This window comes from Lissotriton helveticus, chromosome 4_1 (genome assembly GCF_964261635.1).
Source record: "Lissotriton helveticus chromosome 4_1, aLisHel1.1, whole genome shotgun sequence".
In the NCBI taxonomy this organism is placed as follows: Eukaryota; Metazoa; Chordata; class Amphibia; order Caudata; family Salamandridae; genus Lissotriton; species Lissotriton helveticus.
In genome coordinates, this window is record NC_136063.1 from 1672563630 (window position 1) to 1672583685 (window position 20056).

Sequence of the window (20056 nt, forward strand, 5' to 3'; positions counted from 1 at the left end):
GGGGGTACTATTTTATTACTCTTGACCTTTTCCATTTCTGTCATCTTTGTTTATTGATAGCTCAAATCCAACACCAGTAGGTTGAAAGAGACAATTATTGATTCCTTTCAAAACGTCCATCAGCTTGAACAAGTTACAGAAATACAAACATTATAATACGTTTACATCACATTCCTACACAAAATAGTGTGGCATTAAGAAATCCTATCCTGTTTTTCTGAAATGCATTTCAGAGGCCTGATTCCCAGCATCCCTTTTTGAAGCTTTCTGCGCTATTGATAAGGCGAATTTAGCACATTTTGAAAGAGAAGTGTCTTAAATCAAACCTAGAGAACCACAATGACGGTATCATTCAGATAGTACAAATGTTTTTTGTATATTAGTATGGAAATTGTGAAATAAAATGTTTTTCATGCTGATTTTCAACAGTCGATCTGCAATCGTGAAACATAAGCTTTTGCTTGGAGGCCTCACAGGTACTGATCTAATTTTCTCTTTTAAGATTATTCACAAATCATATGATATGCTTTATATAAATCAACTATATTGTTAGATCAAAATTGAGTAAAAAGTGAGTATCTCAATTTCATGACATATAGAAGAGTAAGGAGAAGAAGCTCATGTTTCAAATGTGGAGAGGCAACAACTTTTCATTATTTTCACCTCCACTAATTATATGCATTTTTATAATGTATGTGTTTATGTTGTCCTATAAATATACAGAGACATATAGCAAGATATAGGGAGATACATACGTGTAAAGTGGATATGTACAAGTTTATAAGTAAATGAGATGTTTTTCCAATTAATAATTCTAAGAACTGAATGGAAAAGAAAATCGTAAAGTTTAGATAAGTCCCACTGTGATTTGTACTCAGATCCCGGTTTTCAGAGTCTAGAGTGCTAAGCATGATACCATCAAACCACCTGTACCAGGTTGAGCTTTTCATTTTGAGAGAAGAGATTGCATTCACGGGGGAATCTTATATTTTATTGCAAAATCGTATCTCACATAAAAAGTACTGTTCAACAAGGTGATAGCGTTACTTGAGTCCTCTGGGCAACATCCTTCCCTAACATAGTTCAATATGCAAAAGTTGAACAGAATAGAAAAGTAATAACATTCTGTTGGTCTTTGACTGTAGAACATTAAAAACTTTGAAATGTTCACATTGCTGCAGCAATTTGCTCCCTTGTTACATGGGAGGTTCCATGGTGTAAGGGTTAGCACTTTGGACTTTGAATCCAAGGATCCGAGTTCAAATCTCGGTGGGACCACTTTCATGACTGTTGATCAAATCTTTTTCTGTCAAGTGTATTCATAAATATCACAAATCTAACACGGGTAGAGTGAAACATTAATTTATTGATTGTATTCTGAAAGTCTATTCGAAGTGAGCAAATGATAGAACTTTTAGAAAACATGGAAATTAAATGGCTCAAAATAATGAGACATTTTGCGAGCTGACTCTGTTTTCTCAAACTCATCACAGGGGGCTGATGCAAGATATTACTTTCTTAAATCTTACTGTTATTGATAAGGGGAAGATGGAACTTTTTAATTGGAAATCCTTCATTAAAACAAAACTTGAGGAATCAAATTGTGTATTATGGGGACAGAAGATATGACGTTTTGAATAACAATCATGAAATTCAGACACACATATATTTACACTCTGATTTTCTAAAGTAAATCCATAACCATAAAGTAAAATCTTTCGAAAGACGTGTCAAAGGTAATAATCTGAATTTCTCTTTCAAAGAAATTCACAATTAAATGCACTGTGTAAGTCAAGCATGTTGTCATATAAGAAATCAGCAAAAATTAACTATCTCATTACTGGTCATATAGATGAGAGAGGAAATGAACCTAACGTTTAAATTGTGGATGGGAAACAACAGTTTTTAGTTTTCAGCTTCAATAAATATGTTTATGAATAATTGATTTCTGTATATAGTCTTATCGCTATCTAGACGGATATAGCTATGTATACATAGATGCATACTTATACGTTGATAAATATCAGTATAAAACATTGACGTTATGTTTTTCCAAGTCCAAATTCTAAGAAATGGGTGAAATAGTAAATCTCATAATTCAAGTAGGTCCCACCGAGATTTGAACTCGGATCGCTGGATTCAGAGTCCAGGATGCTAACCATTAGACCATGGAACCCTCCCATACATGAGTCATTTTTCCCTTGAGACAAAAGAGAGCGCATTAGTGCGGGGGCATTTCTTACATTGATGAAAGGATATCTCTGTTGAATGCTCATAGTGTAAAGAGCTATAATGTGATTTGATTCTGTTCAGATACATTCTCCATAACAGTGTTAAATATGCACACGTTTATCAAGATAGGCAAGTTATATCATAATGATCATCTTTGACTGTATCATATTAAAACATTTTACATTTCCAAACTAATACACCCATTTCTTTGTCTCTCACATGGGCTGCGCCAAAGAGCAATGATTGGCACTTTGGACTTTGCATGCAAAGGTACCAGTCCAAATCTTGGGGGTACTATTTTATTACTCTTGACCTTTTCCATTTCTGTCATCTTTGTTTATTGATAGCTCAAATCCAACACCAGTAGGTTGAAAGAGACAATTATTGATTCCTTTCAAAACGTCCATCAGCTTGAACAAGTTACAGAAATACAAACATTATAATACGTTTACATCACATTCCTACACAAAATAGTGTGGCATTAAGAAATCCTATCCTGTTTTTCTGAAATGCATTTCAGAGGCCTGATTCCCAGCATCCCTTTTTGAAGCTTTCTGCGCTATTGATAAGGCGAATTTAGCACATTTTGAAAGAGAAGTGTCTTAAATCAAACCTAGAGAACCACAATGACGGTATCATTCAGATAGTACAAATGTTTTTTGTATATTAGTATGGAAATTGTGAAATAAAATGTTTTTCATGCTGATTTTCAACAGTCGATCTGCAATCGTGAAACATAAGCTTTTGCTTGGAGGCCTCACAGGTACTGATCTAATTTTCTCTTTTAAGATTATTCACAAATCATATGATATGCTTTATATAAATCAACTATATTGTTAGATCAAAATTGAGTAAAAAGTGAGTATCTCAATTTCATGACATATAGAAGAGTAAGGAGAAGAAGCTCATGTTTCAAATGTGGAGAGGCAACAACTTTTCATTATTTTCACCTCCACTAATTATATGCATTTTTATAATGTATGTGTTTATGTTGTCCTATAAATATACAGAGACATATAGCAAGATATAGGGAGATACATACGTGTAAAGTGGATATGTACAAGTTTATAAGTAAATGAGATGTTTTTCCAATTAATAATTCTAAGAACTGAATGGAAAAGAAAATCGTAAAGTTTAGATAAGTCCCACTGTGATTTGTACTCAGATCCCGGTTTTCAGAGTCTAGAGTGCTAAGCATGATACCATAAAACCACCTGTACCAGGTTGAGCTTTTCATTTTGAGAGAAGAGATTGCATTCACGGGGGAATCTTATATTTTATTGCAAAATCGTATCTCACATAAAAAGTACTGTTCAACAAGGTGATAGCGTTACTTGAGTCCTCTGGGCAACATCCTTCCCTAACATAGTTCAATATGCAAAAGTTGAACAGAATAGAAAAGTAATAACATTCTGTTGGTCTTTGACTGTAGAACATTAAAAACTTTGAAATGTTCACATTGCTGCAGCAATTTGCTCCCTTGTTACATGGGAGGTTCCATGGTGTAAGGGTTAGCACTTTGGACTTTGAATCCAAGGATCCGAGTTCATATCTCGGTGGGACCACTTTCATGACTGTTGATCAAATCTTTTTCTGTCAAGTGTATTCATAAATATCACAAATCTAACACGGGTAGAGTGAAACATAAATTTATTGATTGTATTCTGAAAGTCTATTCGAAGTGAGCAAATGATAGAACTTTTAGAAAACATGGAAATTAAATGGCTCAAAATAATGAGACATGTTGCGAGCTGACTCTGTTTTCTCAAACTCATCACAGGGGGCTGATGCAAGATATTACTTTCTTAAATATTACTGTTATTGATAAGGGGAAGATGGAACTTTTTAATTGGAAATCCTTCATTAAAACAAAACTTGAGGAATCAAATTGTGTATTATGGGGACAGAAGATATGACGTTTTGAATAACAATCATGAAATTCAGACACACATATATTTACACTCTGATTTTCTAAAGTAAATCCATAACCATAAAGTAAAATCTTTCGAAAGACGTGTCAAAGGTAATAATCTGAATTTCTCTTTCAAAGAAATTCACAATTAAATGCACTGTGTAAGTCAAGCATGTTGTCATATAAGAAATCAGCAAAAATTAACTATCTCATTACTGGTCATATAGATGAGAGAGGAAATGAACCTAACGTTTAAATTGTGGATGGGAAACAACAGTTTTTAGTTTTCAGCTTCAATAAATATGTTTATGAATAATTGATTTCTGTATATAGTCTTATCGCTATCTAGACGGATATAGCTATGTATACATAGATGCATACTTATACGTTGATAAATATCAGTATAAAACATTGACGTTATGTTTTTCCAAGTCCAAATTCTAAGAAATGGGTGAAATAGTAAATCTCATAATTCAAGTAGGTCCCACCGAGATTTGAACTCGGATCGCTGGATTCAGAGTCCAGGATGCTAACCATTAGACCATGGAACCCTCCCATACATGAGTCATTTTTCCCTTGAGACAAAAGAGAGCGCATTAGTGCGGGGGCATTTCTTACATTGATGAAAAGATATCTCTGTTGAATGCTCATAGTGTAAAGAGCTATAATGTGATTTGATTCTGTTCAGATACATTCTCCATAACAGTGTTAAATATGCACACGTTTATCAAGATAGGCAAGTTATATCATAATGATCATCTTTGACTGTATCATATTAAAACATTTTACATTTCCAAACTAATACACCCATTTCTTTGTCTCTCACATGGGCTGCGCCAAAGAGCAATGATTGGCACTTTGGACTTTGCATGCAAAGGTACCAGTCCAAATCTTGGGGGTACTATTTTATTACTCTTGACCTTTTCCATTTCTGTCATCTTTGTTTATTGATAGCTCAAATCCAACACCAGTAGGTTGAAAGAGACAATTATTGATTCCTTTCAAAACGTCCATCAGCTTGAACAAGTTACAGAAATACAAACATTATAATACGTTTACATCACATTCCTACACAAAATAGTGTGGCATTAAGAAATCCTATCCTGTTTTTCTGAAATGCATTTCAGAGGCCTGATTCCCAGCATCCCTTTTTGAAGCTTTCTGCGCTATTGATAAGGCGAATTTAGCACATTTTGAAAGAGAAGTGTTCTTAAATCAAACCTAGAGAACCACAATGACGGTATCATTCAGATAGTACAAATGTTTTTTGTATATTAGTATGGAAATTGTGAAATAAAACGTTTTTCATGCTGATTTTCAACAGTCGATCTGCAATCATGAAACATAAGCTTTTGCTTGGAGGCCTCACAGGTACTGATCTAATTTTCTCTTTTAAGATTATTCACAAATCATATGATATGCTTTGTATAAATCAACTATATTGTTAGATCAAAATTGAGTAAAAAGTGAGTATCTCAATTTCATGACATATAGAAGAGTAAGGAGAAGAAGCTCATGTTTTAAATGTGGAGAGGCAACAACTTTTCATTATTTTCACCTCCACTAATTATATGCATTTTTATAATGTATGTGTTTATGTTGTCCTATAAATATACAGAGACATATAGCAAGATATAGGGAGATACATACGTGTAAAGTGGATATGTACAAGTTTATAAGTAAATGAGATGTTTTTCCAATTAATAATTCTAAGAACTGAATGGAAAAGAAAATCGTAAAGTTTAGATAAGTCCCACTGTGATTTGTACTCAGATCCCAGTTTTCAGAGTCTAGAGTGCTAAGCATGATACCATCAACCCACCTGTACCAGGTTGAGCTTTTCATTTTGAGAGAAGAGATTGCATTCACGGGGGAATCTTATCTTTTATTGCAAAATCGTATCTCACATAAAAAGTACTGTTCAACAAGGTGATAGCGTTACTTGAGTCCTCTGGGCAACATCCTTCCCTAACATAGTTCAATATGCAAAAGTTGAACAGAATAGAAAAGTAATAACATTCTGTTGGTCTTTGACTGTAGAACATTAAAAACTTTGAAATGTTCACATTGCTGCAGCAATTTGCTCCCTTGTTACATGGGAGGTTCCATGGTGTAATGGTTAGCACTTTGGACTTTGAATCCAAGGATCCGAGTTCAAATCTCAGTGGGACCACTTTCATGACTGTTGATCAAATCTTTTTCTGTCAAGTGTATTCATAAATATCACAAATCTAACACGGGTAGAGTGAAACATTAATTTATTGATTTTATTCTGAAAGTCTATTCGAAGTGAGCAAATGATAGAACTTTTAGAAAACATGGAAATTAAATGGCTCAAAATAATGAGACATTTTGCGAGCTGACTCTGTTTTCTCAAACTCATCACAGGGGGCTGATGCAAGATATTACTTTCTTAAATCTTACTGTTATTGATAAGGGGAAGATGGAACTTTTTAATTGGAAATCCTTCATTAAAACAAAACTTGAGGAATCAAATTGTGTATTATGGGGACAGAAGATATGACGTTTTGAATAACAATCATGAAATTCAGACACACATATATTTACACTCTGGTTTTCTAAAGTAAATCCATAACCATAAAGTAAAATCTTTCGAAAGACGTGTCAAAGGTAATAATCTGAATTTCTCTTTCAAAGAAATTCACAATTAAATGCACTGTGTAAGTCAAGCATGTTGTCATATAAGAAATCAGCAAAAATTAACTATCTCATTACTGGTCATATAGATGAGAGAGGAAATGAACCTAACGTTTAAATTGTGGATGGGAAACAACAGTTTTTAGTTTTCAGCTTCAATACATATGTTTATGAATAATTGATTTCTGTATATAGTCTTATCGCTATCTAGACGGATATAGCTATGTATACATAGATGCATACTTATACGTTGATAAATATCAGTATAAAACATTGACGTTATGTTTTTCCAAGTCCAAATTCTGAGAAATGGGTGAAATAGTAAATCTCATAATTCAAGTGGGTCCCACCGAGATTTGAACTCGGATCGCTGGATTCAGAGTCCAGGATGCTAACCATTAGACCATGGAACCCTCCCATACATGAGTCATTTTTCCATTGAGACAAAAGAGAGCGCATTAGTGCGGGGGCATTTCTTACATTGATGAAAGGATATCTCTGTTGAATGCTCATAGTGTAAAGAGCTATAATGTGATTTGATTCTGTTCAGATACATTCTCCATAACAGTGTTAAATATGCACACGTTTATCAAGATAGGCAAGTTATATCATAATGATCATCTTTGACTGTATCATATTAAAACATTTTACATTTCCAAACTAATACACCCATTTCTTTGTCTCTCACATGGGCTGCGCCAAAGAGCAATGATTGGCACTTTGGACTTTGCATGCAAAGGTACCAGTCCAAATCTTGGGGGTACTATTTTATTACTCTTGACCTTTTCCATTTCTGTCATCTTTGTTTATTGATAGCTCAAATCCAACACCAGTAGGTTGAAAGAGACAATTATTGATTCCTTTCAAAACGTCCATCAGCTTGAACAAGTTACAGAAATACAAACATTATAATACGTTTACATCACATTCCTACACGAAATAGTGTGGCATTAAGAAATCCTATCCTGTTTTTCTGAAATGCATTTCAGAGGCCTGATTCCCAGCATCCCTTTTTGAAGCTTTCTGCGCTATTGATAAGGCGCATTTAGCACATTTTGAAAGAGAAGTGTTCTTAAATCAAACCTAGAGAACCACAATGACGGTATCATTCAGATAGTACAAATGTTTTTTGTATATTAGTATGGAAATTGTGAAATAAAACGTTTTTCATGCTGATTTTCAACAGTCGATCTGCAATCGTGAAACATAAGCTTTTGCTTGGAGGCCTCACAGGTACTGATCTAATTTTCTCTTTTAAGATTATTCACAAATCATATGATATGCTTTATATAAATCAACTATATTGTTAGATCAAAATTGAGTAAAAAGTGAGTATCTCAATTTCATGACATATAGAAGAGTAAGGAGAAGAAGCTCATGTTTCAAATGTGGAGAGGCAACAACTTTTCATTATTTTCACCTCCACTAATTATATGCATTTTTATAATGTATGTGTTTATGTTGTCCTATAAATATACAGAGACATATAGCAAGATATAGGGAGATACATACGTGTAAAGTGGATATGTACAAGTTTATAAGTAAATGAGATGTTTTTCCAATTAATAATTCTAAGAACTGAATGGAAAAGAAAATCGTAAAGTTTAGATAAGTCCCACTGTGATTTGTACTCAGATCCCGGTTTTCAGAGTCTAGAGTGCTAAGCATGATACCATCAAACCACCTGTACCAGGTTGAGCTTTTCATTTTGAGAGAAGAGATTGCATTCACGGGGGAATCTTATATTTTATTGCAAAATCGTATCTCACATAAAAAGTACTGTTCAACAAGGTGATAGCGTTACTTGAGTCCTCTGGGCAACATCCTTCCCTAACATAGTTCAATATGCAAAAGTTGAACAGAATAGAAAAGTAATAACATTCTGTTGGTCTTTGACTGTAGAACATTAAAAACTTAGAAATGTTCACATTGCTGCAGCAATTTGCTCCCTTGTTACATGGGAGGTTCCATGGTGTAAGGGTTAGCACTTTGGACTTTGAATCCAAGGATCCGAGTTCAAATCTCGGTGGGACCACTTTCATGACTGTTGATCAAATCTTTTTCTGTCAAGTGTATTCATAAACATCACAAATCTAACACGGGTAGAGTGAAACATTAATTTATTGATTGTATTCTGAAAGTCTATTCGAAGTGAGCAAATGATAGAACTTTTAGAAAACATGGAAATTAAATGGCTCAAAATAATGAGACATTTTGCGAGCTGACTCTGTTTTCTCAAACTCATCACAGGGGGCTGATGCAAGATATTACTTTCTTAAATCTTACTGTTATTGATAAGGGGAAGATGGAACTTTTTAATTGGAAATCCTTCATTAAAACAAAACTTGAGGAATCAAATTGTGTATTATGGGGACAGAAGATATGACGTTTTGAATAACAATCGTGAAATTCAGACACACATATATTTACACTCTGATTTTCTAAAGTAAATCCATAACCATAAGGTAAAATCTTTCGAAAGACGTGTCAAAGGTAATAATCTGAATTTCTCTATCAAAGAAATTCACAATTAAATGCACTGTGTAAGTCAAGCATGTTGTCATATAAGAAATCAGCAAAAATTAACTATCTCATTACTGGTCATATAGATGAGAGAGGAAATGAACCTAACGTTTAAATTGTGGATGGGAAACAACAGTTTTTAGTTTTCAGCTTCAATACATATGTTTATGAATAATTGATTTCTTTATATAGTCTTATCGCTATCTAGACGGATATAGCTATGTATACATAGATGCATACTTATACGTTGATAAGTATCAGTATAAAACATTGACGTTATGTTTTTCCAAGACCAAATTCTAAGAAATGGGTGAAATAGTAAATCTCATAATTCAAGCAGGTCCCACCGAGATTTGAACTCGGATCGCTGGATTCAGAGTCCAGAGTGCTAACCATTACACCATGGAACCCTCCCATACATGAGTCATTTTTCCATTGAGACAAAAGAGAGCGCATTAGTGCAGGGGCATTTCTTACATTGATGAAACGATATCTCTGTTGAATGCTCATAGTGTAAAGAGCTATAATGTGATTTGATTCTGTTCAGATACATTCTCCATAACAGTGTTAAGTATGCAAACGTTTATCAGGATAGGCAAGTTATATCATAATCATCATCTTTGACTGTAACATATTAAAACATTTTACATTTCCAAACTAATACACCCATTTCTTTGTCTCTCACATGGGCTGCGCCAAAGAGCAATGATTGGCACGTTAAACTTTGCATGCAAAGGTACCAGTCCAAATCTTGGGGGTACTATTTTATTACTCTTGACCTTTTCCATTTTTGTCATCTTTGTTTATTGATAGCTCAAATCCAAAACCAGTAGGTTGAAAGAGACAATTATTGATTCCTTTCAAAACGTCCATCAGCTTGAACAAGTTACAGAAATACAAACATTATAATACGTTTACATCACATTCCTACACAAAATAGTGTGGCATTAAGAAATCCTATCCTGTTTTTCTGAAATGCATTTCAGAGGCCTGATTCCCAGCATCCCTTTTTGAAGCTTTCTGCGCTATTGATAAGGCGAATTTAGCACATTTTGAAAGAGAAGTGTTCTTAAATCAAACCTAGAGAACCACAATGACGGTATCATTCAGATAGTACAAATGTTTTTTGTATATTAGTATGGAAATTGTGAAATAAAACGTTTTTCATGCTGATTTTCAACAGTCGATCTGCAATCGTGAAACATAAGCTTTTGCTTGGAGGCCTCACAGGTACTGATCTAATTTTCTCTTTTAAGATTATTCACAAATCATATGATATGCTTTATATAAATCAACTATATTGTTAGATCAAAATTGAGTAAAAAGTGAGTATCTCAATTTCATGACATATAGAAGAGTAAGGAGAAGAAGCTCATGTTTCAAATGTGGAGAGGCAACAACTTTTCATTATTTTCACCTCCACTAATTATATGCATTTTTATAATGTATGTGTTTATGTTGTCCTATAAATATACAGAGACATATAGCAAGATATAGGGAGATACATACGTGTAAAGTGGATATGTACAAGTTTATAAGTAAATGAGATGTTTTTCCAATTAATAATTCTAAGAACTGAATGGAAAAGAAAATCGTAAAGTTTAGATAAGTCCCACTGTGATTTGTACTCAGATCCCGGTTTTCAGAGTCTAGAGTGCTAAGCATGATACCATCAAACCACCTGTACCAGGTTGAGCTTTTCATTTTGAGAGAAGAGATTGCATTCACGGGGGAATCTTATATTTTATTGCAAAATCGTATCTCACATAAAAAGTACTGTTCAACAAGGTGATAGCGTTACTTGAGTCCTCTGGGCAACATCCTTCCCTAACATAGTTCAATATGCAAAAGTTGAACAGAATAGAAAAGTAATAACATTCTGTTGGTCTTTGACTGTAGAACATTAAAAACTTTGAAATGTTCACATTGCTGCAGCAATTTGCTCCCTTGTTACATGGGAGGTTCCATGGTGTAAGGGTTAGCACTTTGGACTTTGAATCCAAGGATCCGAGTTCAAATCTCGGTGGGACCACTTTCATGACTGTTGATCAAATCTTTTTCTGTCAAGTGTATTCATAAACATCACAAATCTAACACGGGTAGAGTGAAACATTAATTTATTGATTGTATTCTGAAAGTCTATTCGAAGTGAGCAAATGATAGAACTTTTAGAAAACATGGAAATTAAATGGCTCAAAATAATGAGACATTTTGCGAGCTGACTCTGTTTTCTCAAACTCATCACAGGGGGCTGATGCAAGATATTACTTTCTTAAATCTTACTGTTATTGATAAGGGGAAGATGGAACTTTTTAATTGGAAATCCTTCATTAAAACAAAACTTGAGGAATCAAATTGTGTATTATGGGGACAGAAGATATGACGTTTTGAATAACAATCGTGAAATTCAGACACACATATATTTACACTCTGATTTTCTAAAGTAAATCCATAACCATAAGGTAAAATCTTTCGAAAGACGTGTCAAAGGTAATAATCTGAATTTCTCTATCAAAGAAATTCACAATTAAATGCACTGTGTAAGTCAAGCATGTTGTCATATAAGAAATCAGCAAAAATTAACTATCTCATTACTGGTCATATAGATGAGAGAGGAAATGAACCTAACGTTTAAATAGTGGATGGGAAACAACAGTTTTTAGTTTTCAGCTTCAATACATATGTTTATGAATAATTGATTTCTTTATATAGTCTTATCGCTATCTAGACGGATATAGCTATGTATACATAGATGCATACTTATACGTTGATAAGTATCAGTATAAAACATTGACGTTATGTTTTTCCAAGACCAAATTCTAAGAAATGGGTGAAATAGTAAATCTCATAATTCAAGCAGGTCCCACCGAGATTTGAACTCGGATCGCTGGATTCAGAGTCCAGAGTGCTAACCATTACACCATGGAACCCTCCCATACATGAGTCATTTTTCCATTGAGACAAAAGAGAGCGCATTAGTGCAGGGGCATTTCTTACATTGATGAAACGATATCTCTGTTGAATGCTCATAGTGTAAAGAGCTATAATGTGATTTGATTCTGTTCAGATACATTCTCCATAACAGTGTTAAGTATGCAAACGTTTATCAGGATAGGCAAGTTATATCATAATCATCATCTTTGACTGTAACATATTAAAACATTTTACATTTCCAAACTAATACACCCATTTCTTTGTCTCTCACATGGGCTGCGCCAAAGAGCAATGATTGGCACGTTAAACTTTGCATGCAAAGGTACCAGTCCAAATCTTGGGGGTACTATTTTATTACTCTTGACCTTTTCCATTTCTGTCATCTTTTTTTATTGATAGCTCAAATCCAAAACCAGTAGGTTGAAAGAGACAATTATTGATTCCTTTCAAAACGTCCATCAGCTTGAACAAGTTACAGAAATACAAACATTATAATACGTTTACATCACATTCCTACACAAAATAGTGTGGCATTAAGAAATCCTATCCTGTTTTTCTGAAATGCATTTCAGAAGCCTGATTCCCAGCATCCCTTTTTGAAGCTTTCTGCGCTATTGATAAGGCGAATTTAGCACATTTTGAAAGAGAAGTGTTCTTAAATCAAACCTAGAGAACCACAATGACGGTATCATTCAGATAGTACAAATGTTTTTTGTATATTAGTATGGAAATTGTGAAATAAAACGTTTTTCATGCTGATTTTCAACAGTCGATCCGCAATCGTGAAACATAAGCTTTTGCTTGGAGGCCTCACAGGTACTGATCTAATTTTCTCTTTTAAGATTATTCACAAATCATATGATATGCTTTGTATAAATCAACTATATTGTTAGATCAAAATTGAGTAAAAAGTGAGTATCTCAATTTCATGACATATAGAAGAGTAAGGAGAAGAAGCTCATGTTTCAAATGTGGAGAGGCAACAACTTTTCATTATTTTCACCTCCACTAATTATATGCATTTTTATAATGTATGTGTTTATGTTGTCCTATAAATATACAGAGACATATAGCAAGATATAGGGAGATACATACGTGTAAAGTGGATATGTACAAGTTTATAAGTAAATGAGATGTTTTTCCAATTAATAATTCTAAGAACTGAATGGAAAAGAAAATCGTAAAGTTTAGATAAGTCCCACTGTGATTTGTACTCAGATCCCGGTTTTCAGAGTCTAGAGTGCTAAGCATGATACCATCAAACCACCTGTACCAGGTTGAGCTTTTCATTTTGAGAGAAGAGATTGCATTCACGGGGGAATCTTATATTTTATTGCAAAATCGTATCTCACATAAAAAGTACTGTTCAACAAGGTGATAGCGTTACTTGAGTCCTCTGGGCAACATCCTTCCCTAACATAGTTCAATATGCAAAGGTTGAACAGAATAGAAAAGTAATAACATTCTGTTGGTCTTTGACTGTAGAACATTAAAAACTTTGAAATGTTCACATTGCTGCAGCAATTTGCTCCCTTGTTACATGGGAGGTTCCATGGTGTAATGGTTAGCACTTTGGACTTTGAATCCAAGGATCCGAGTTCAAATCTCGGTGGGACCACTTTCATGACTGTTGATCAAATCTTTTTCTGTCAAGTGTATTCATAAACATCACAAATTTAACACGGGTAGAGTGAAACATTAATTTATTGATTGTATTCTGAAAGTCTATTCGAAGTGAGCAAATGATAGAACTTTTAGAAAACATGGAAATTAAATGGCTCAAAATAATGAGACATTTTGCGAGCTGACTCTGTTTTCTCAAACTCATCACAGGGGGCTGATGCAAGATATTACTTTCTTAAATCTTACTGTTATTGATAAGGGGAAGATGGAACTTTTTAATTGGAAATCCTTCATTAAAACAAAACTTGAGGAATCAAATTGTGTATTATGGGGACAGAAGATATGACGTTTTGAATAACAATCATGAAATTCAGACACACATATATTTACACTCTGATTTTCTAAAGTAAATCCATAACCATAAAGTAAAATCTTTCGAAAGACGTGTCAAAGGTAATAATCTGAATTTCTCTTTCAAAGAAATTCACAATTAAATGCACTGTGTAAGTCAAGCATGTTGTCATATAAGAAATCAGCAAAAATTAACTATCTCATTACTGGTCATATAGATGAGTGAGGAAATGAACCTAACGTTTAAATTGTGGATGGGAAACAACAGTTTTTAGTTTTCAGCTTCAATACATATGTTTATGAATAATTGATTTCTTTATATAGTCTTATCGCTATCTAGACGGATATAGCTATGTATACATAGATGCATACTTATACGTTGATAAATATCAGTATAAAACATTATGTTTTTCCAAGTCCAAATTCTAAGAAATGGGTGAAATAGTAAATCTCATAATTCAAGTAGGTCCCACCGAGATTTGAACTCGGATCGCTGGATTCAGAGTCCAGGATGCTAACCATTAGACCATGGAACCCTCCCATACATGAGTCATTTTTCCATTGAGACAAAAGAGAGCGCATTAGTGCGGGGGCATTTCTTACATTGATGAAAGGATATCTCTGTTGAATGCTCATAGTGTAAAGAGCTATAATGTGATTTGATTCTGTTCAGATACATTCTCCATAACAGTGTTAAATATGCACACGTTTATCAAGATAGGCAAGTTATATCATAATGATCATCTTTGACTGTATCATATTAAAACATTTTACATTTCCAAACTAATACACCCATTTCTTTGTCTCTCACATGGGCTGCGCCAAAGAGCAATGATTGGCACTTTGGACTTTGCATGCAAAGGTACCAGTCCAAATCTTGGGGGTACTATTTTATTACTCTTGACCTTTTCCATTTCTGTCATCTTTGTTTATTGATAGCTCAAATCCAACACCAGTAGGTTGAAAGAGACAATTATTGATTCCTTTCAAAACGTCCATCAGCTTGAACAAGTTACAGAAATACAAACATTATAATACGTTTACATCACACTCCTACACAAAATAGTGTGGCATTAAGAAATCCTATCCTGTTTTTCTGAAATGCATTTCAGAGGCCTGATTCCCAGCATCCCTTTTTGAAGCTTTCTGCGCTATTGATAAGGCGAATTTAGCACATTTTGAAAGAGAAGTGTTCTTAAATCAAACCTAGAGAACCACAATGACGGTATCATTCAGATAGTACAAATGTTTTTTGTATATTAGTATGGAAATTGTGAAATAAAACATTTTTCATGCTGATTTTCAACAGTCGATCTGCAATCGTGAAACATAAGCTTTTGCTTGGAGGCCTCACAGGTACTGATCTAATTTTCTCTTTTAAGATTATTCACAAATCATATGATATGCTTTGTATAAATCAACTATATTGTTAGATCAAAATTGAGTAAAAAGTGAGTATCTCAATTTCATGACATATAGAAGAGTAAGGAGAAGAAGCTCATGTTTCAAATGTGGAGAGGCAACAACTTTTCATTATTTTCACCTCTACTAATTATATGCATTTTTATAATGTATGTGTTTATGTTGTCCTATAAATATACAGAGACATATAGCAAGATATAGGGAGATACATACGTGTAAAGTGGATATGTACAAGTTTATAAGTAAATGAGATGTTTTTCCAATTAATAATTCTAAGAACTGAATGGAAAAGAAAATCGTAAAGTTTAGATAAGTCCCACTGTGATTTGTACTCAGATCCCGGTTTTCAGAGTCTAGAGTGCTAAGCATGATACCATCAACCCACCTGTACCAGGTTGAGCTTTTCATTTTGAGAGAAGAGATTGCATTCACGGGGGAATCTTATCTTTTATTGCAAAATCGTATCTCACATAAAAAGTACTGTTCAACAAGGTGATAGCGTTACTTGAGTCCTCTGGGCAACATCCTTCCCTAACATAGTTCAATATGCAAAAGTTGAACAGAATAGAAAAGTAATAACATTCTGTTGGTCTTTGACTGTAGAACATTAAAAACTTTGAAATGTTCACATTGCTGCAGCAATTTGCTCCCTTGTTACATGGGAGGTTCCATGGTGTAATGGTTAGCACTTTGGACTTTGAATCCAAGGATCTGAGTTCAAATCTCGGTGGGACCACTTTCATGACTGTTGATCAAATCTTTTTCTGTCAAGTGTATTCATAAATATCACAAATCTAACACGGGTAGAGTGAAACATTAATTTATTGATTGTATTCTGAAAGTCTATTCGAAGTGAGCAAATGATAGAACTTTTAGAAAACATGGAAATGAAATGGCTCAAAATAATGAGACATTTTGCGAGCTGACTCTGTTTTCTCAAACTCATCACAGGGGGCTGATGCAAGATATTACTTTCTTAAATCTTACTGTTATTGATAAGGGGAAGATGGAACTTTTTAATTGGAAATCCTTCATTAAAACAAAACTTGAGGAATCAAATTGTGTATTATGGGGACAGAAGATATGACGTTTTGAATAACAATGATGAAATTCAGACACACATATATTTACACTCTGATTTTCTAAAGTAAATCCATAACCATAAAGTAAAATCTTTCGAAAGACGTGTCAAAGGTAATAATCTGAATTTCTCTTTCAAAGAAATTCACAATTAAATGCACTGTGTAAGTCAAGCATGTTGTCATATAAGAAATCAGCAAAAATTAACTATCTCATTACTGGTCATATAGATGAGAGAGGAAATGAACCTAACGTTTAAATTGTGGATGGGAAACAACAGTTTTTAGTTTTCAGCTTCAATACATATGTTTATGAATAATTGATTTCTGTATATAGTCTTATCGCTATCTAGACGGATATAGCTATGTATACATAGATGCATACTTATACGTTGATAAATATCAGTATAAAACATTGACGTTATGTTTTTCCAAGTCCAAATTCTAAGAAATGGGTGAAATAGTAAATCTCATAATTCAAGTAGGTCCCACCGAGATTTGAACTCGGATCGCTGGATTCAGAGTCCAGGATGCTAACCATTAGACCATGGAACCCTCCCATACATGAGTCATTTTTCCATTGAGACAAAAGAGAGCGCATTAGTGCGGGGGCATTTCTTACATTGATGAAAGGATATCTCTGTTGAATGCTCATAGTGTAAAGAGCTATAATGTGATTTGATTCTGTTCAGATACATTCTCCATAACAGTGTTAAATATGCACACGTTTATCAAGATAGGCAAGTTATATCATAATGATCATCTTTGACTGTATCATATTAAAACATTTTACATTTCCAAACTAATACACCCATTTCTTTGTCTCTCACATGGGCTGCGCCAAAGAGCAATGATTGGCACTTTGGACTTTGCATGCAAAGGTACCAGTCCAAATCTTGGGGGTACAATTTTATTACTCTTGACCTTTTCCATTTCTGTCATCTTTGTTTATTGATAGCTCAAATCCAACACCAGTAGGTTGAAAGAGACAATTATTGATTCCTTTCAAAACGTCCATCAGCTTGAACAAGTTACAGAAATACAAACATTATAATACGTTTACATCACATTCCTACACGAAATAGTGTGGCATTAAGAAATCCTATCCTGTTTTTCTGAAATGCATTTCAGAGGCCTGATTCCCAGCATCCCTTTTTGAAGCTTTCTGCGCTATTGATAAGGCGAATTTAGCACATTTTGAAAGAGAAGTGTTCTTAAATCAAACCTAGAGAACCACAATGACGGTATCATTCAGATAGTACAAATGTTTTTTGTATATTAGTATGGAAATTGTGAAATAAAACGTTTTTCATGCTGATTTTCAACAGTCGATCTGCAATCGTGAAACATAAGCTTTTGCTTGGAGGCCTCACAGGTACTGATCTAATTTTCTCTTTTAAGATTATTCACAAATCATATGATATGCTTTATATAAATCAACTATATTGTTAGATCAAAATTGAGTAAAAAGTGAGTATCTCAATTTCATGACATATAGAAGAGTAAGGAGAAGAAGCTCATGTTTCAAATGTGGAGAGGCAACAACTTTTCATTATTTTCACCTCCACTAATTATATGCATTTTTATAATGTATGTGTTTATGTTGTCCTATAAATATACAGAGACATATAGCAAGATATAGGGAGATACATACGTGTAAAGTGGATATGTACAAGTTTATAAGTAAATGAGATGTTTTTCCAATTAATAATTCTAAGAACTGAATGGAAAAGAAAATCGTAAAGTTTAGATAAGTCCCACTGTGATTTGTACTCAGATCCCGGTTTTCAGAGTCTAGAGTGCTAAGCATGATACCATCAAACCACCTGTACCAGGTTGAGCTTTTCATTTTGAGAGAAGAGATTGCATTCACGGGGGAATCTTATATTTTATTGCAAAATCGTATCTCACATAAAAGTACTGTTCAACAAGGTGATAGCGTTACTTGAGTCCTCTGGGCAACATCCTTCCCTAACATAGTTCAATATGCAAAAGTTGAACAGAATAGAAAAGTAATAACATTCTGTTGGTCTTTGACTGTAGAACATTAAAAACTTTGAAATGTTCACATTGCTGCAGCAATTTGCTCCCTTGTTACATGGGAGGTTCCATGGTGTAAGGGTTAGCACTTTGGACTTTGAATCCAAGGATCCGAGTTCAAATCTCGGTGGGACCACTTTCATGACTGTTGATCAAATCTTTTTCTGTCAAGTGTATTCATAAATATCACAAATCTAACACGGGTAGAGTGAAACATTAATTTATTGATTGTATTCTGAAAGTCTATTCGAAGTGAGCAAATGATAGAACTTTTAGAAAACATGGAAATTAAATGGCTCAAAATAATGAGACATTTTGCGAGCTGACTCTGTTTTCTCAAACTCATCACAGGGGGCTGATGCAAGATATTACTTTCTTAAATATTACTGTTATTGATAAGGGGAAGATGGAACTTTTTAATTGGAAATCCTTCATTAAAACAAAACTTGAGGAATCAAATTGTGTATTATGGGGACAGAAGATATGACGTTTTGAATAACAATGATGAAATTCAGACACACATATATTTACACTCTGATTTTCTAAAGTAAATCCATAACCATAAAGTAAAATCTTTCGAAAGACGTGTCAAAGGTAATAATCTGAATTTCTCTTTCAAAGAAATTCACAATTAAATGCACTGTGTAAGTCAAGCATGTTGTCATATAAGAAATCAGCAAAAATTAACTATCTCATTACTGGTCATATAGATGAGAGAGGAAATGAACCTAACGTTTAAATTGTGGATGGGAAACAACAGTTTTTAGTTTTCAGCTTCAATAAATATGTTTATGAATAATTGATTTCTGTATATAGTCTTATCGCTATCTAGACGGATATAGCTATGTATACATAGATGCATACTTATACGTTGATAAATATCAGTATAAAACATTGACGTTATGTTTTTCCAAGTCCAAATTCTAAGAAATGGGTGAAATAGTAAATCTCATAATTCAAGTAGGTCCCACCGAGATTTGAAGTCGGATCGCTGGATTCAGAGTCCAGGATGCTAACCATTAGACCATGGAACCCTCCCATACATGAGTCATTTTTCCCTTGAGACAAAAGAGAGCGCATTAGTGCGGGGGCATTTCTTACATTGATGAAAGGATATCTCTGTTGAATGCTCATAGTGTAAAGAGCTATAATGTGATTTGATTCTGTTCAGATACATTCTCCATAACAGTGTTAAATATCCACACGTTTATCAAGATAGGCAAGTTATATCATAATGATCATCTTTGACTGTATCATATTAAAACATTTTACATTTCCAAAC

The 20056-nt window shown here is 33.8% G+C and overlaps 10 non-coding genes across 10 annotated transcripts; 8 read left to right on the forward strand and 2 right to left on the reverse strand.

Moving 5' to 3' along the window:
* The first annotated feature begins 1206 nt into the window (after nt 1-1206).
* TRNAQ-UUG (transfer RNA glutamine (anticodon UUG)) lies at nt 1207-1278 on the forward strand. Its single transcript has one exon. It is a non-coding gene; the product is annotated as a tRNA-Gln (tRNA).
* A 2447-nt stretch (nt 1279-3725) lies between these two features.
* Nucleotides 3726-3797, forward strand: TRNAQ-UUG (transfer RNA glutamine (anticodon UUG)). The gene has a single exon. It is a non-coding gene; the product is annotated as a tRNA-Gln (tRNA).
* Nucleotides 3798-6245: 2448 nt separating this feature from the next.
* Nucleotides 6246-6317, forward strand: TRNAQ-UUG (transfer RNA glutamine (anticodon UUG)). The gene has a single exon. It is a non-coding gene; the product is annotated as a tRNA-Gln (tRNA).
* A 2448-nt stretch (nt 6318-8765) lies between these two features.
* Nucleotides 8766-8837, forward strand: TRNAQ-UUG (transfer RNA glutamine (anticodon UUG)). The gene has a single exon. It is a non-coding gene; the product is annotated as a tRNA-Gln (tRNA).
* Nucleotides 8838-9663: 826 nt separating this feature from the next.
* On the reverse strand, nt 9664-9735 carry TRNAQ-CUG (transfer RNA glutamine (anticodon CUG)). Its single transcript has one exon. It is a non-coding gene; the product is annotated as a tRNA-Gln (tRNA).
* A 1550-nt stretch (nt 9736-11285) lies between these two features.
* TRNAQ-UUG (transfer RNA glutamine (anticodon UUG)) lies at nt 11286-11357 on the forward strand. Its single transcript has one exon. It is a non-coding gene; the product is annotated as a tRNA-Gln (tRNA).
* Nucleotides 11358-12183: 826 nt separating this feature from the next.
* TRNAQ-CUG (transfer RNA glutamine (anticodon CUG)) lies at nt 12184-12255 on the reverse strand. The gene has a single exon. It is a non-coding gene; the product is annotated as a tRNA-Gln (tRNA).
* A 1550-nt stretch (nt 12256-13805) lies between these two features.
* Nucleotides 13806-13877, forward strand: TRNAQ-UUG (transfer RNA glutamine (anticodon UUG)). The gene has a single exon. It is a non-coding gene; the product is annotated as a tRNA-Gln (tRNA).
* A 2442-nt stretch (nt 13878-16319) lies between these two features.
* TRNAQ-UUG (transfer RNA glutamine (anticodon UUG)) lies at nt 16320-16391 on the forward strand. The gene has a single exon. It is a non-coding gene; the product is annotated as a tRNA-Gln (tRNA).
* Nucleotides 16392-18838: 2447 nt separating this feature from the next.
* On the forward strand, nt 18839-18910 carry TRNAQ-UUG (transfer RNA glutamine (anticodon UUG)). The gene has a single exon. It is a non-coding gene; the product is annotated as a tRNA-Gln (tRNA).
* Nucleotides 18911-20056: the final 1146 nt, after the last annotated feature.